The following is a 14,895-nucleotide window of genomic DNA, read 5'->3' as shown; positions in this document are numbered from 1 at the left end:
TTTGTCTTGTTTTTCTTTTTTCCCCCCCAGTGGACTTAATATAAGCCAACAGTGTAAGATGATAGCCAAGAAACCTAGTGCCCTCTGAGTGGATCAAGAAAAGTTCAGCATCCAGAAATATGGAGTTCTGGAGAATTGTGCTCAGTTCTATGTCACGTTTTGTGAACAATAAAAAGAGCTCATGATTATTTATATAGTTCTTAAGGTTTGCAAAGCACTTGACTTACATTATTTCATCAGGTAATGTATGCAAGGGCATTGATAAGCAGGAGTGTGTCAAAGGACAATCAGGCTAGCCTGGCCAAGAGCCTTAAGTTCATGGAAGCAATGGGAGCCATTAAGCCTGCAGAGGAAAAGCCTGATTAAAAACAGGAGAGATATTTGAAGGGCTGTTATGTGGAAAACAGATTTGACTTACTCTTCTTGGCCCCAGAGGGCAGAACAGGGAGCAGTGGGGGAAACTGCAAAACACTGAACAGACTTGATGAAAGGAACAACATCCCAAATACTATCAAAAAATGGAATGGTGGGGGGTGGCACAGCTAGATGGTGCAGTGTATAACTCACTGGCCCTGGATTCAGGAGGACCTGAATTCAAATCCCCTCAGACACTTGACACTTAGTAGTGTAACAATTGGAATGACACCACCTGCTGGAGACTTACTGTAGAAGAGTTCCACCCATGAAGCGAAGGTCTTTGAGGGCAAGACCAGAAGTCTTTTCTTTGGCGTCAGGAAGTGATGCGGGCTAGTGGGAGGAGGAAGGAAGAGACTGGCACTCTGTCTCATGCTCTTTCCTGAGGACGCTGGTAGAGAGGGGAGCTAGAAATGCGCTCTCCCTTTAATAGATAGGAATCTAGGCCTTTCTCTCTCTCTTTACCAAATTCTTATTCTCCTTAATAAATGCTTAAAAGTCTAACTCTTGCTAAAGCTTATAATTTATTGGCGACCACTCATTAGATATTTTAGGCAGTTTAGCTAGAATTTTAGCCCTTAACAGTAGCTGTGTGACCTTGGGCAAGTCACTTAACCCTCATTGCCTGCCCCCCCCCCAAAAAGAAAACCTGTAATCAGCCACCTCCGGAGGTATTACACTCTCCCTCCCTCATTTGAAGTCTTCAAGCAAAGGCTAGAGACCCACATGTCAGGTGTGCTGTAGGGAGATTTTAGTTTTCAGGTACATTTTGGTCTAGATGGCTGCTAAGGTTCCTTTCGACTCAGAAGCTCTGTGAATCTTTGAAATGCTATAGTAATAGGGGCAGGTAGGTGGCACAGTGGATAAAGCACTGGCCCTGGATTCAGGAGGACCTGAGTTCAAATCCGGCCTCAGACACTTGACACTTACTAGCTGTGTGACCCTGAGCAAGTCACTTAACCCCAACTGCCTCACCAAAAAGAAAGAAATGCTATAGTGATAAATCTCCTGAAATGGGGTATCGGAAGCCCCAAGGCACCTTCTACTCTTGGAGTCTGCCACTGGTTTACAATTAGTAGTTGGGCAAAGTTCCTTCCCCTTTTGGGTTCTAGTTTCCTCACCTCAAAATGAAAGTTTTGGATTTCATTGCTGTGACTCCTTCTAATATGTTTTGTCCAAGTTATTATTCAGTTGTGTCCAACTCTGCCTGACCCTATTTGGTATTTTCTTGATAAAGGTACTGAAGTGCTTTGCTATTTCCTTCTCCAGCTCATTTTGCCCATGAGGAAACTGAGGCAAACAGGATTAAGTGATTTGCCCAAGGTCACACAATGCCTAAGGTCAAATTTGAACTCAGATCTTCCTGACTCCAGGCCCAGTGCTCAATCCACTACACTACCTAGCTGCAGTATTATAAATTCCTTGAAGGTTGAGTTTACACCATAATTCATCTCTGCATCTCCACTTCCTAACATGGGGCCTTATAAATCATATACACTTAATGATTGTTGTTGAATTTGATTCTAAAGGACTTAAACCAAGAGAAATGCCTAAAGGAAACTCATAAAATTTACTTAAATGTTAGGACAGTTTTTAAATTTATTTTTGTCCTCCTTGGAATGATACCTGGGTCTTCCCAGCCTCTTACAAAAGGTGAGATAAAGCTTCATTTTTGGATATAGCCTACGTAGGCCTTTGACTTTCTTGACTGTGTATATTTGTTACTCATAACAAAAGTTTTTGGTTTGCTTTTCTCTCCCTGCAATGGTGGGGGTCAGGGGAGAGAGAGAAAACATACTTATTAGCTGAAAAAAACCCACAATGTTATTTTTTTTTCACTTAACATCTTTTTTCTAAATTTTTTTAACTAACTAATTTATTTATTTAAGTTTCCAACCTTTGTTTAGATAAGATTTCAAATTTCAAATCACACAGCTAGTAAGTGTCAAGTGTCTGAGGCCAGATTTTACCATGTCAGTTTCTGATGTTGTACCATTTAACTTTTCCCAAGGATGGTTGTGGCCAGAACTTTTGTTTTTTCTTCTGGGTCTTCAGTGGCTATGTCTGCAGAATCCTCAGAGCTAGTGGCCAGGCTACATCTCCAAGGAGGTTGTTTCTTGGGATGATTTCTTCAGAAACTAAGATGGAAGCAGAACCAGTCATCTGGGGCATGCTGCCACTTCTGGGCTCTTGGTCTTACTTACCCAGCAGTCAATGGCAGCTGGTTAGCCTTTGGTGGGTGGGTGGGTGGTGGTAGTGGTGATGATGGAGGAGGAGGAGGAGGAGGAGGAGAAGGAAGAGGAAGAGGATGAGGAAGAAAGGAAGGTGAGCTCTTTCTCCACAGATTGCTTCCCTCTTTGATGGTTGCAGGCAGGGCCTGGGCTAGGAGTAGATCTGGGGAGCACAGCTATTTTCAAGACTCCTCTGTTTTGGGTCCTGGGCTGTCTCCATGAGGGTTTAAAGAGAAATGGTAGTCTAGATAGTAGTGGTCCTTTGACTTGCCCCACCAACTCACAGCTGTACAGATGGTAAATCATTGTGCTAATCCTATCACCCCTCCAGCATTTCTAATTTTCCATTTTTGTTATCTTTGCCAATCTGATAAGTATTAGAACCTCAGAGTTGATTTCACTTACCTTTCTCTTATCATTAGTGATTTAGAGCATTTTTTTCATCTAGTTGTTAATCACTTGGATTTTCTTTTCCCTTGAAACTTGCTTGTTTATATCCTTTGGCCCTTTGTTGGTTGGTCATTTCAGTTTTGTCAGACTCTTCATGACCCCATCTGAGGTTTTCTTAGCAAAGATACTAGAGTGATTTGCTATTTCCTTCTCCAGCTCATTCTTACAGATGAGGAAACTGAAGCAAATTGGGTTAAGTGACTTTCCCAGGGTCACATAGGCAGTCTCTGGTGCCATATTTGAATTCAGGAGGCTACATCTTTCTGACTCCAAGTCTAGCTCTGCACTACCCAGCTGCCTCTTTGACCCTTTGTTTATTGGGGAATAGCTCTTATTCTCATGTGTTTGAATTAGTTCAAACAAGTAATCAATCAGCAAGCAATTATTAAGTTCCTCCTATATGCCAGGCACTGTGTGCTAGTTGCTGGGGATACCAAGAGAAAAAAGAAACAGACTATGTATCTTGACTATCAGTTCTCTATGAGAGAAACTTACTGCAAAGACTATTTACAGGTTAACAAAATTTGAGAATTGAAAGGGACATTTTTTTTTGCCAGTTAACTCTTTCCTTTCTAATGTTAACTGCATTGATTTTGTTTGTGTAGAACACTTTCAATTTTATATAATCAGAATTATTTCTCTCCTGTGATCTTTTTCCTCTATTCATAGCTATGAAAGATATCTTCTTTCCTACTCCTCAAATTTATTTTTGATGTAACTTTTTATAGATAATTCATGTTTCCATTAAGAAGTTATTGAGAGGGGCAGTTAGGTGGCACAGTGGATAGAGCACCCGCCCTGGAGTCAGGAGTACCTGAGTTCAAATCTGGCCTCAGACACTTAACACTTACTAGCTGTGTGACCCTGGGCAAGTCACTTAACCCCAATTTCCTCACTTAAAAAAAAAAAAGTTATTTAGGTCTATTGTGTAAGATATTGGTCTACACATAGTTTTTCCTGGACTGTTTTCCAGTTTGCTAGCAGTTTTTGTCTCAAAAACGGAGTCTTGATTCCAATAGCTGAGGTTTTCATGTTTATCAAACAGGAAGCTGCTACATTCATGTTTCCATATGGTATGGTACCTAATCTGCTCTACTGATCAACTTTTTTATTTTTGATCAGTACCAAATTGTTTTGATAATTATGGCTCTACAATATATTTGGAGAACTGGTACCACTGGACTCCCTTCCCCAACATTCCCCCCCCCATTATTTCTCTTGAAATTCTTGATCGTTTAGTCTTCCATATGAATCATACTCCTTTTTCTCAATCTACAAAATTGCCCTTTCTTTGGTAGTTTGATTGGCAAGGCTCTAGCATTGTCATTTTTATTATATTGGTGTAACCCCTGTCCCAAAACCCATTGGTATGGGACTGTCTCCTTATTGGTGGAGATGAATGTCCTGTCCTTTGAAGTGGGAGGGATAGGGTGGAGGTCAGAGAGCTCAGGACTCTTGAAGCATTGAGTCACTCTGGTTTCCATCTCTGAAAGGATGGAAGGGGCCAATACAACTTCAGGTTGCTTAATGGAAATACTCTCAGAACACATGAGTAGAGCTGGCAGTCACTGTCATGTCCCTATCCCCAGCTTGCTACTCTAGAGACTTTAGGGAGTTTTCCTCTTGAGTGAGATCCAAGACCCTTTCTCTCGTTTGAGCTGGGTTATTTTACTCCCAAGGGGAGAGCTCCTTCACTCTGTATTGTTTGGTATATATCCTCCTGTGTATATCTTCTTTAATTTCTGTTTTGCTGTGATCTGTATAAATGGGGTTTTTTTGTTTGTTTGTTTGTTTTGCTTATTCTCTACGTATGTTCATTGTGGAACTAGTGTTAGGTAGGAAAGGGGTCAAACCTTGGATATAGAGCTTGGGGGTCTTCCTTCCCCCCAAAAATGAATGACAAGTTGATCAGAAGTTAGATGGAGGGGCAGCTAGGTGGCGCAGTGGATAGAGCACTGGCCCTGGAGTCAGGAGGACCTGAGTTCAAATCTGGCGTCAGACACTTAACACTTACTAGCTGTGTGACCCTAGACAAGTCACTTAACCCCAATTGCTTCACACACACAAAAAAGAAGAAGTTAGATGGAATCTAATCATATCCCATATACAAACAATATTTAAGAGAGCAAATAGACATACATCTAGCCTGGTACCTCCTCTTCCCTCAAGGATGGTTCCTATGGGAAACTGGATAAGATGAGTCTGCCCTGGTCAAACCACATCATTTAGAGAATTTTGTTCCATTATGGACACAACGATTGATTAAAGAAGTTGCTCAGGATGACAAAAAGACCAGAAACCATATCATACTATTGGAGGATCAAGTGAAATAAATGGGCATGTACAGCCTGGAAAAGAGAAGGCTTAAATGTGGCAGCTGGTGCCATGGTAGATAGAGCACAGGAAGATCTGAGTTCAAATCCAGCCTCAGATACTTACAAGCTGTGTGAGCCTGGACAAGTCTGTCTGCTTCAGTTTCCCTCCTAGGGTTGTTGTGAGGATCAAGGTAGGATCATAGCAGTTGCCTTTTCTCCTTCTGCACATGGCTGGGGGCTTTCGCTGATCTCTTTCCTCCCTGCTGCCATCTGCTGGTAATTGTACTTGCTCTCTGTAGGTTTTCTGCTACTACCACTTGCTGGTGCAAGCATGGAAATGAAGCTGCTCTTGAGTTTTTACCCACAGGGAGAGGTCTGTCAGTTCCTGTTCCTTCATAACCCACAAGACTCTCTCTTTTGTGAGTCTGACTCATGGTCATCCAGCCAGAGAAGCACATAGGTTTTAACTGCTTTGCTTTTGCTTCAGCTGCTACCCATAGAATTATGTTTATTCTAAGTTTGAATGACAGAATAGCTGGTAGCTCACATAACCTCCCCTCATGCTCAGTCTACACCATGCAAACCATTCTCTCTATCTTCAAAACTAGAAGAGCACGCCAGACTTGGCAACTTTTGTCCTGCCTTACTGCTAGCGTCAAGCTTCCAGCCTGCCCAATATAATTTGCTACAAGTGAGAGTTCTTTCAGAAAAAGTCACGTTTCCTTTCCCAAATAAGGAGATCCTCAGCCTCCCTACAAGTCAGAACCTGGTAGGTATTTCTTACATCTACAGGAAGAGGAAAACAAAGCTTTTTCCAAGGGCAGTGTGAGGAAATGGGGAATGGTCTCCTCTCAATAAGAATATAATAGTTGCCATTCAAATTACACTCCTCCTGACCTGTTTGAGGAAAAAGGTCTCCCCCCTCCCCCCCACCAGCAAACAAAATCACATGGTTTAGGGAAGCCCTAAGCTGGTCTCAATTAGGTCTGCTCCTGAGCTATGTCCATATAAGAGAGGACTGAAGAATTGTCCCTGTATCACCTCCCCCATTGGCTAAGAAATACTGTGTTCTGGTTAGTGAGTTTTTGTGCATAGAATGTAACCCTTGAATAATTGGACCAGTGATGAAAAGGGGGAGGGTCCATTCTCATTAGGGACTAGGGTTAAAATGGGCCTGCAAGCCCCTGTTCTTGGCACCCATCAGCTGCACACTGAGTTGCCCATTCTCATGAGAATGACAAGAGATGAGTCTGACACATCACTGCCGCTGAGTTCCAGAGAATTATTGAGCAGGAGTTGTTTTCCTCATGGGCAGCAAGGTACTCAAGAAGCCATGGACCCGGCTTTAGTGTAGACTACTTGTGTAACTCTTAGGAAAATCTTCACTTCTCTTTCAAATGAGGGAGTTGGATCAGATCCCATCTAGCTCTCAGTTGGCGATCCTGTAACTGCCTCCCAGTTTTATGCTGTCCTTTTTACTTTCTCCATTCACACAAAAGGCACTGAGGTACTCTGGCCCCTCTCCTCAGTGTTCCCACCAAAACGCATCACTTGTTCTTCCTAAAGCAAGGCATTCCCTCTCTCAACTCTGCTCCCTTTGGACAGGCTATTCCCCCTGCCTTCTCACCTGCAGATATGAGAACCTTCAGCTCTCTTCAAGTGCACTCAGCACAGGGGCCATCACCTACCATCAGCCTTTGCTGACTTCCCCAATTGTTAGTGCTCACTGTCCCTAAAAATAATTTTGCGTCTAATTGGCAGATATTTTTGTTGGCTTATTTGTGAGTATATTTTTCCTTCCAGTAGAATAGAACATCTTTGAGGGCAGGGACTCTCTCCTTTTCCTTTTATTTCTCAGCCCCCTAGCACAGTGCCTGGTAGAAAGTCCTTAATAAATGCTGGTGGAACTGTCTAATTGAATTGAAGTTGTTAACATTAAAAAGCTAAGGGCAGCTAGGTGGCACAGTGGATAGAACACTGGCCCTGTATTCAGGAGGAGCTGAGTTAAAATCCAGCCTCAGATACTTGACACTTACTAGCTGTGTGACCCTGGGCAAGTCACTTAACCCCCATTGCCTCAACAAAAAACAAAAACAAAAAACATTAAAAAGCTGAACATTTTATCTTCAGCAAGTAAGTTGCTTCTGAAAACTTTAGAGGGTTTAACAATTTCTACTATACTGGAAAGATATTGAGAAAGAATTAAGAAAACTACTAATGTAGTAAACCATATTCCTACCCATTGAGAAGGCAAACAATATGATACACATTATATATGTGAACTCATGCAAAACATATTTCCACCTTTTTTTTCCCCGTGTTGCAAACAAAGAAGGAAAAAAGCTAGAAAACAGTGGGGGGAAATAGGCTTCAATTTGCCCTCAGTTCTCTCTCTGAAGGGGAAGAACATTTTTCATCATGAGTCCTTAGAACCTTTTGTGGATCATTGTCTTGATCAGACAGAGTAGCTAAGTTTTTCACAATCAATCATCGTTATAACATTGCTATTACCACATACAATATTCTCCTGGTTCTGCTCACTTCACTTTGCATCATTTCATACAAGTCTTCCCAGGTTTTTCTGAAACCATTCCCTTATCATTTCTTATAATCCAATAGTATCCCATCACAATCACATATCCCAACTTATTCATTTATTTCCCAATTGATGCACATATCAAATTTCTAACTTTTTGCCACCACAAAAAGAGCCGCTGTAAATATTTTTGTCCATATGAGTTCTTTTCCCTTGCCTTTTATGTCTTTCAGATGCAGACCTACTAGCGGCATTTCTGGATCAAAGGGCATGGACAGTTTTATAGGTCTTTGAGCAAAGTTCCAAATTGTTAGCCAGAATGGTTGGCTCAGTCCACAACTCCACAAACCTTGCACATGTCCCTATTTTTCTACATCCCCTCCAGAATTTGTCATTTTCCTTTTCTGACATGTTAGTCAATATGATAGGTATATGAGAAAATAATCATTTTTTAATTATAAAAGTATTTTATTATTTTCCAGTTACATGTAAATAGTTTTCAGCATTTGTTTTTATAAGATTTCTAGTTTCAAATTTTTCTCCCTCCCTCCATCCCTCCCCAAGAAAGCAAGTAATCTGATATACGTTATATATGTACAATAACATTAAACATATTTCTGCATTAGTCATAAGAGAGGAATCAGAGCAAAAAGGAAAAACTTCAAAAAAGAAAAACAACAGCACCAAAAACAAAAGAAATAGTATGGTTCAATCTGCATCCATAATCCATAGTTCTTTTTTTCCGAGAGAAAATAATTCTTTTTTGTGGTTTTTTTGTTTTTGTTTTTTGGTGAGGCAATTGGGGTTAAGTGACTTGCCCAGGGTCACACAGCTAGTAAGTGTCAAGTATCTGAGGCTGGATTTGAACTCAGGTACTCCTGACTCCAGGGCCGGCGCTCTATCCATTGTGCCACCTAGCTGCCCCCAAAATAATTCTTAATAATGAATTTCTAGGAAAGATCCAGACATCAGTTTAGTTGCTCTCTCCCCCTCACCCCAGAAAGTTTAGCTCAGTGCCTGAGATGAGCCCAGGTGAACAAAAGGAATGCAGATTGATTCTTTTGTTTAGCTGGGAAAAGGAGCACACCTAGACAAAGGAATTTGCTTTTTTTTTTTTTTGTATACTCTCCAGACCACCCTCAAGTCATGTTAATCAATGGAAATGAATGAGGCTATAACCTATTAGCTTAGTTCAATATATGGTGACCCACCTCTATCTAAGGGGGATAAAATCCCTGGGCATACCAGGGTCAGTGTCTCTTCTTGCCCTCACTCTCTGGTCTCACTCTAGGCTTCCTGGACCTGTTCCCCTGGCCCAGAACGTAGGCCTAAAAGCCTGAGGCTCTGAGGAAGTTAGGGAGACATGTGCTCAATACTTTACTAATATGTAATATTGATTAATAATAAATACTGCCAAAATGGGCACAATAGTCATTAATATATAAGTAGCAATAATTTTAGAAAGTACAGTTAAGCCCCAATAATTTAAGAAACACACTTGTGAAGTGGTACCTCAGGATTGTCTTAATTTGCTTTTCTCTAATGATAACTACAAATTTGCTGAGAACTGACTGATTCCCCAACCAGTCCCCTTCCCGGGCCAATGAATGGCCTGGGGCTAACCAATCTTGGTCGATTCCAGACTCCTGATGGACTTATGGACCTCCCCCATCTCCTCCCAAACAAAATGATTCCCTACCTTACTCAACTCTATTTAGAGTTAAGTAGCATCCATATTAACTCAGGAGCTGTTCTATAGTTTCTCTTGTTGAAGGTTCATTTACATTAAGTAGTTAGGTGACTCTGGAACCTTCTATTGGTTCCCTTTCTTCTGTTACCCCACAAAAACCCTGTGCTCAGTTCCCATCTTTAGGTATTCCTAGCTTCTTTCTTTGTGATACCACCACCTCTGACTTATTTTCTCCTATATTGTTTCCTTAATTTACAGGTTAACATTAATTATTAGTGATTTAGAACATTTTTGTTCTTATGACTGTTGATAGCTTTGATTTCTTCCTTTGAAAACTGCCTATTCATATCATATGACCATTTATCACTTGGTGAGTGGCTCTTGTTTTTATACACTTAACTCAGTTTTCCTTCTGATTTTGACTACTCTGGTTTTGTTTGTGCAAAAACCTTTTTAATCTTGAGAGAAAAAGGCCATATTTGAACTCTTCTCAGAGTCCTGGGGTTAGAGAGTGGGTTTAGTTTTGTAACGATTGGAATGACGCCACCTGCTGGATACTTACTGTAGAAGAGTTCTGCCCATGAAGGGAAGGTCTTTGAGGGCAAGACCAGGAGTCAGGAAGTGACGCGGGCTAGTGGGAGGAGGAAGGAAGAGACTGGCGCTCAGTCTCGCGCTCTTGCCTTTGGACTCTGGTGGAGAGCGGAGCTAGAAATGTGCTCTCCCTTTAATAGATAGGAATCTAGGCCTTTCTCTCTCTCTTTACCAAATTCTTCTTTTCCTTAATAAATGCTTAAAAGTCTAACTCTTGCTAAAGCTTATAATTTATTGGCGACCACTCATTAGATATTTTAGACAGACTAGCTAGAATTTTAGCCCTTAACAGTTTCAAATCTGTGACCTTGTTGCTTGAACTTCCCATTGGGGGGACTGCTCAGCATACAAAGCCCTGGGAAGTCAGGGCTCCTGGGAGTTGAGCCGGAGCAGGGATTGGAACCAGACTTGAAACTGGGCCTGCACTTCATGGGAAACAAGCTAAGCTATGGGCTCACCTTGAGGTGCCCCAGATGATCCCCATGTGACCCCAATGTTCAAACCCTGACTTAAGTTTCGTTTCTTGAAAAGTTATGTATGTTAACACAGTATTGTTCTAAGGAGGAGTGGACACTAACCCAGAATAGATTAGGGCCTGGTATTGTATTTTGTTTACTCTGCTTGGTTGACTGGTGCCACCTGACTGGTTTTTAGTACTGTGATTGGTCTACTTGGTACAATCTGATTGGTTGTTACTGTTATTCTGTATGTAAATAGGGAGAATAGTAAAATACTTTAATGTGATTGGTCAGGAGGGACCCCTTGGTGGGTATAAATAGCTGAGCAGGACCTCCCTTCAATGTACTTTCCAGCACATTCAGAAGAATGCCAATCTTCACGAAAACAAAATAAAGAAGCCTTCAACCACACTCTGCTGTCTGCTTGGATTATTTAGGCTGCTAGCAACACTTGAGCTGTGCAACACTAATTCAAGCTGTTAGCTGCATTTCTAACAATCTCATGTAATGAAAATTATACATTTTATTTCCCATGATCCTCTCTACCCCTTGTTTGGTCATAAACTCTTCCCTATTCCACAGATCTGACAGTTAAAATTTTCTATGCTCCCCTAATTTGTGTATGAAATTACCCTTTAGGTCTAAATCTAAATCTAAACCCATTTTTACCTTATTTTGGTATACAGTGTGAGACGTTCCTTACTTAGTTTTTGCCAGACTGTTTTCCAGTTTTCCCAGCAGTTTTTGTCAAATAGTGAGTTCTTATCCCAAAAGCCTTGAGTTTAATCGAACACTGGGTTTCTGTACTAATTTACTTCTGTGCTAATACTCATCTATTCCACTGATCAATCATTCTATTTCTTGTTTGTTTGTTTTGTTTGTCCGGGCAATGGGGGTTAAGTGACTTGCCCAGGGTCACACAGCTAGTGTCAGGTGTCTGAGGCCAGATTTGAACTCAGGGCCGGTGCTTTATCCACTGTGCCACCTAGCCACCCCAATCATTCTATTTCTTATCCAGTAACAGACTGCTTTGATGATTACCACTTTATAATATAATTTGAGCTCTGGTACTGCCAGACTGCCTTTCTTCACTTTTTTCCCACTAGGGTAACACATCTAGTAAATGTCAAGGGTCTGAGGCCGGATTTGAACTCAGGTCCTCCTGATTCCAGGGTTGGTACTCTATTCACTGTGCTACCTAGCTGCCCTGATTCCCTTGATATTATTGACCTTTTGTTTTTCAGGATGAATTTTGTTGTTATTTTTTCTAGATTATAAAATCATTCTTCAGTAGTTTGGTTGCTATGGCACTGAGTAAGTAAATGGATTTAGATTCTATTGTCATTTTTATTATATTGACTCAACTTACCCATGAGCAATTAATATTTCTACAGTTGTTTAGATTTGTATTTGTGTGAAATATGTTTTATAATTGTGTTTATATGTTTCCTAGATATATCTTGACAGGTAGATTGCCAAGTACTCGTCTACTATTACTGTCTGCAGTTATTTTAAATAGAATTTCTTTTTCTATTTCTTCCTGATGGGTTTTGTTGGTAATATATAGACATGCTCTTGATTTATGTAGGTTTTTTTTTACATCCTGCAACTCTGCCATGGTGTTTGGTTGATCAACTAGTTTTTTAGTTCATTCTCTAGGGTTCTCTAAGTATACCATCATATTGTCTGCAAAGAGTGATAATTTTGTCTCCCTGTTGACTAGTGTTATTCCTTCAATTTCTTTTTTTTTGTCTTATTGCTAGAGCTAGCATTTCTAGTAAAACAATAAATAATAATGATGATAATGGAAATCCTTGCTTCATCCCTGATCTTACTGGGAAGGCTTCTAGTTTGTCTCCAATACAGATAATGCTTGCTCTTAGTTTTAAGTAGATACTATTTATCATTTTGAAAAAAGTTCCATTTCTTTCTATGCTTCCTAGTGTTTTTAATAGGAATGGATATTGTATTTTGTCAAAAGTTTTTCTGCATTTTTGAGATAATCATATGATTTTTAAAAATTATTTATATAGTCAGTTATGCTTATAGTTTTCCTAATACGGAATCAGTCCTGCATTCCTTGCAGAAATCCCACCTGGTCATAATGTATGATCTTTGTGATATAGTGCTTTAATATCCTTGCTAGTATTTTATTTAAAATTTTTACATTAATATCTATTGGGGAAATTGCTCTATAGTTTTGTTTTTGCTCTCCCTAAATTTGTTATTATTTTAAAAAATATTTTGATAACTGTATTTCAACATAACTGGCTTCCTTTGTAATCCCATGTATTTTTTTTTTTAGTGAGGCAATTGGGGTTAAGTGACTTGCCCAGGGTCACACAGCTAGTAAGTGTTAAGTGTCTGAGGCCAGATTTGAACTCAGGTACTCCTGACTCCAGGGCCGGTGCTCTATCCATTGCGCCACCTAGCTGCCCAATCCCATGTATTTTATTGTATGTATTTATAAAAATTATTCTGAGAAGAACCCCCTCTTGACCAGATCATCTGCCCAAAGATTTGATGACACATAAAGAAGTGAAGAAATCCTGACCCAGAGGAAGGTCTCCAGCCTGGGGGAGGAAATTATTCTCTCTTAATTGCCCAAATTGAACAGTCCATTGTCATGTGCTTACTAGACCCAAAGATACATACATACATACACACACACACACACACACAAAATACAGTGTCAGCTGTGATGGGGCAAGGAATCGTGGCCACTCAGTTGAAGTGTACCCTGAGAGTATCAAGAAAGCTTCCCTGAAGAACTGAGCTGAAGCTCAAAGGGAGAGAAAGTATATCTAGGGAGCATTTGAGAAAGGACACAGAATAGAATTACTCAGGACAACTCATAATCATAGATACACTGAAATAGAAGGCTCCAAGAATCAGAAGTTTCCATGTATGGACTACTTTACAATTTACAAAATGTTTCCTTCACAGCCACCCTGCATGGTTGGGAGTATAAACATTATCCCCATTTTGCAGATGAAGAAACTGAGACTAAGAAGGCTTATGACTTTTTCTTGTTCAGTCATTTTCTTTCTTTCTTTTTTTTTTTTGCGGGGCTATGGGGGTTAAGTGACTTGCCCAGGGTCACATAGCTAGTAAGTGTCAAGTGTCTGAGGCTGGATTTGAACTCAGGTGCTCCTGAATCCAGGGCCGGTGCTTTATCCACTGCGCCACCTAGCTGCCCCCTTGTTCAGTCATTTTCAGTCATGGTTGATGCTTTCTGACCCCATTTGGGGTTTTCTTGGCAAATATACTGGAGGGGTTTGCCCTTTCCTTCTCCAGTTCATTTTACAGATGAAGAAACTGAGGCAAAAAGGGTAAAGTGACTTGCTCAGGGTCACACAGGTAGTGTCTAAAGCCAGATTTGAACTCAGTAAGATGAATCTTCCTGACGCCATACCCAGCCCTCTGTGCACTATGGCGCCACCTAGCTGCCCTGTGTAGCATGCCAGAGTAACAAGAGTCAAAGTCTAGGACTTTCAACAGTAGTGCTCTTTCCTAGCACGTTATCTTTCAGTCCTGTCCAACTCTTTCTGACCCTATGGCCCATAACACACCAGGCCCTTCTAGCCTCCACTATATCCCTAGGTCTGTCCAAGCTCATGTCCGTTGCTTCCATGACACTGTCTATCCATCTCATCCTCTGCTATCCCCTTCTTTTGCCTTCAATCTTTCCTGGGGCAGCTAGGTGGCTCAGTGGATAGAGCACTGGCCCTGAAATGGGGAGGACCTGAGTTTAAATTTCACCTCAGGCACTTACTAGCTATGTGACCCTGGCCAAGCCACTTAACCCCAATTGCCTTAAAACATCTAGGGCCATATCTAGTCATCCTGATATCAAAGGACAAACAACAAACTTTCCCAGTACCATAGTCTTTTCCAATGAGTTGTCTTCTCATTATATATTTAAGCTTCAGCTTCAGTATTTGAGTTTTCAATGAATATCTTGAATTAATTTCTTTATGTATTGACTGACTTAATCTCCTTGCTATCTAGGGGACTCTCAAGTCTCAAAAGTCTTCTCCAGCACCACAATTTGAAAATTTTGCAGCACTCAGCTTTTCTTATAGTCCAATTCTCATAGCCATACATTGCTACTGGAAAAACTAAAGCTTTGACCATACAGACCTTTGTTAGCAACGTGATGGCTTCACTTTCTAGTCTGCTGTCCACCTTGCCGTAGCTTTCCTTCCAA

Source organism: Dromiciops gliroides, chromosome 5 (genome assembly GCF_019393635.1).
Source record: "Dromiciops gliroides isolate mDroGli1 chromosome 5, mDroGli1.pri, whole genome shotgun sequence".
NCBI classification, from domain to species: domain Eukaryota; kingdom Metazoa; phylum Chordata; class Mammalia; order Microbiotheria; family Microbiotheriidae; genus Dromiciops; species Dromiciops gliroides.
Note: the sequence above shows the minus strand (reverse complement) of the source record.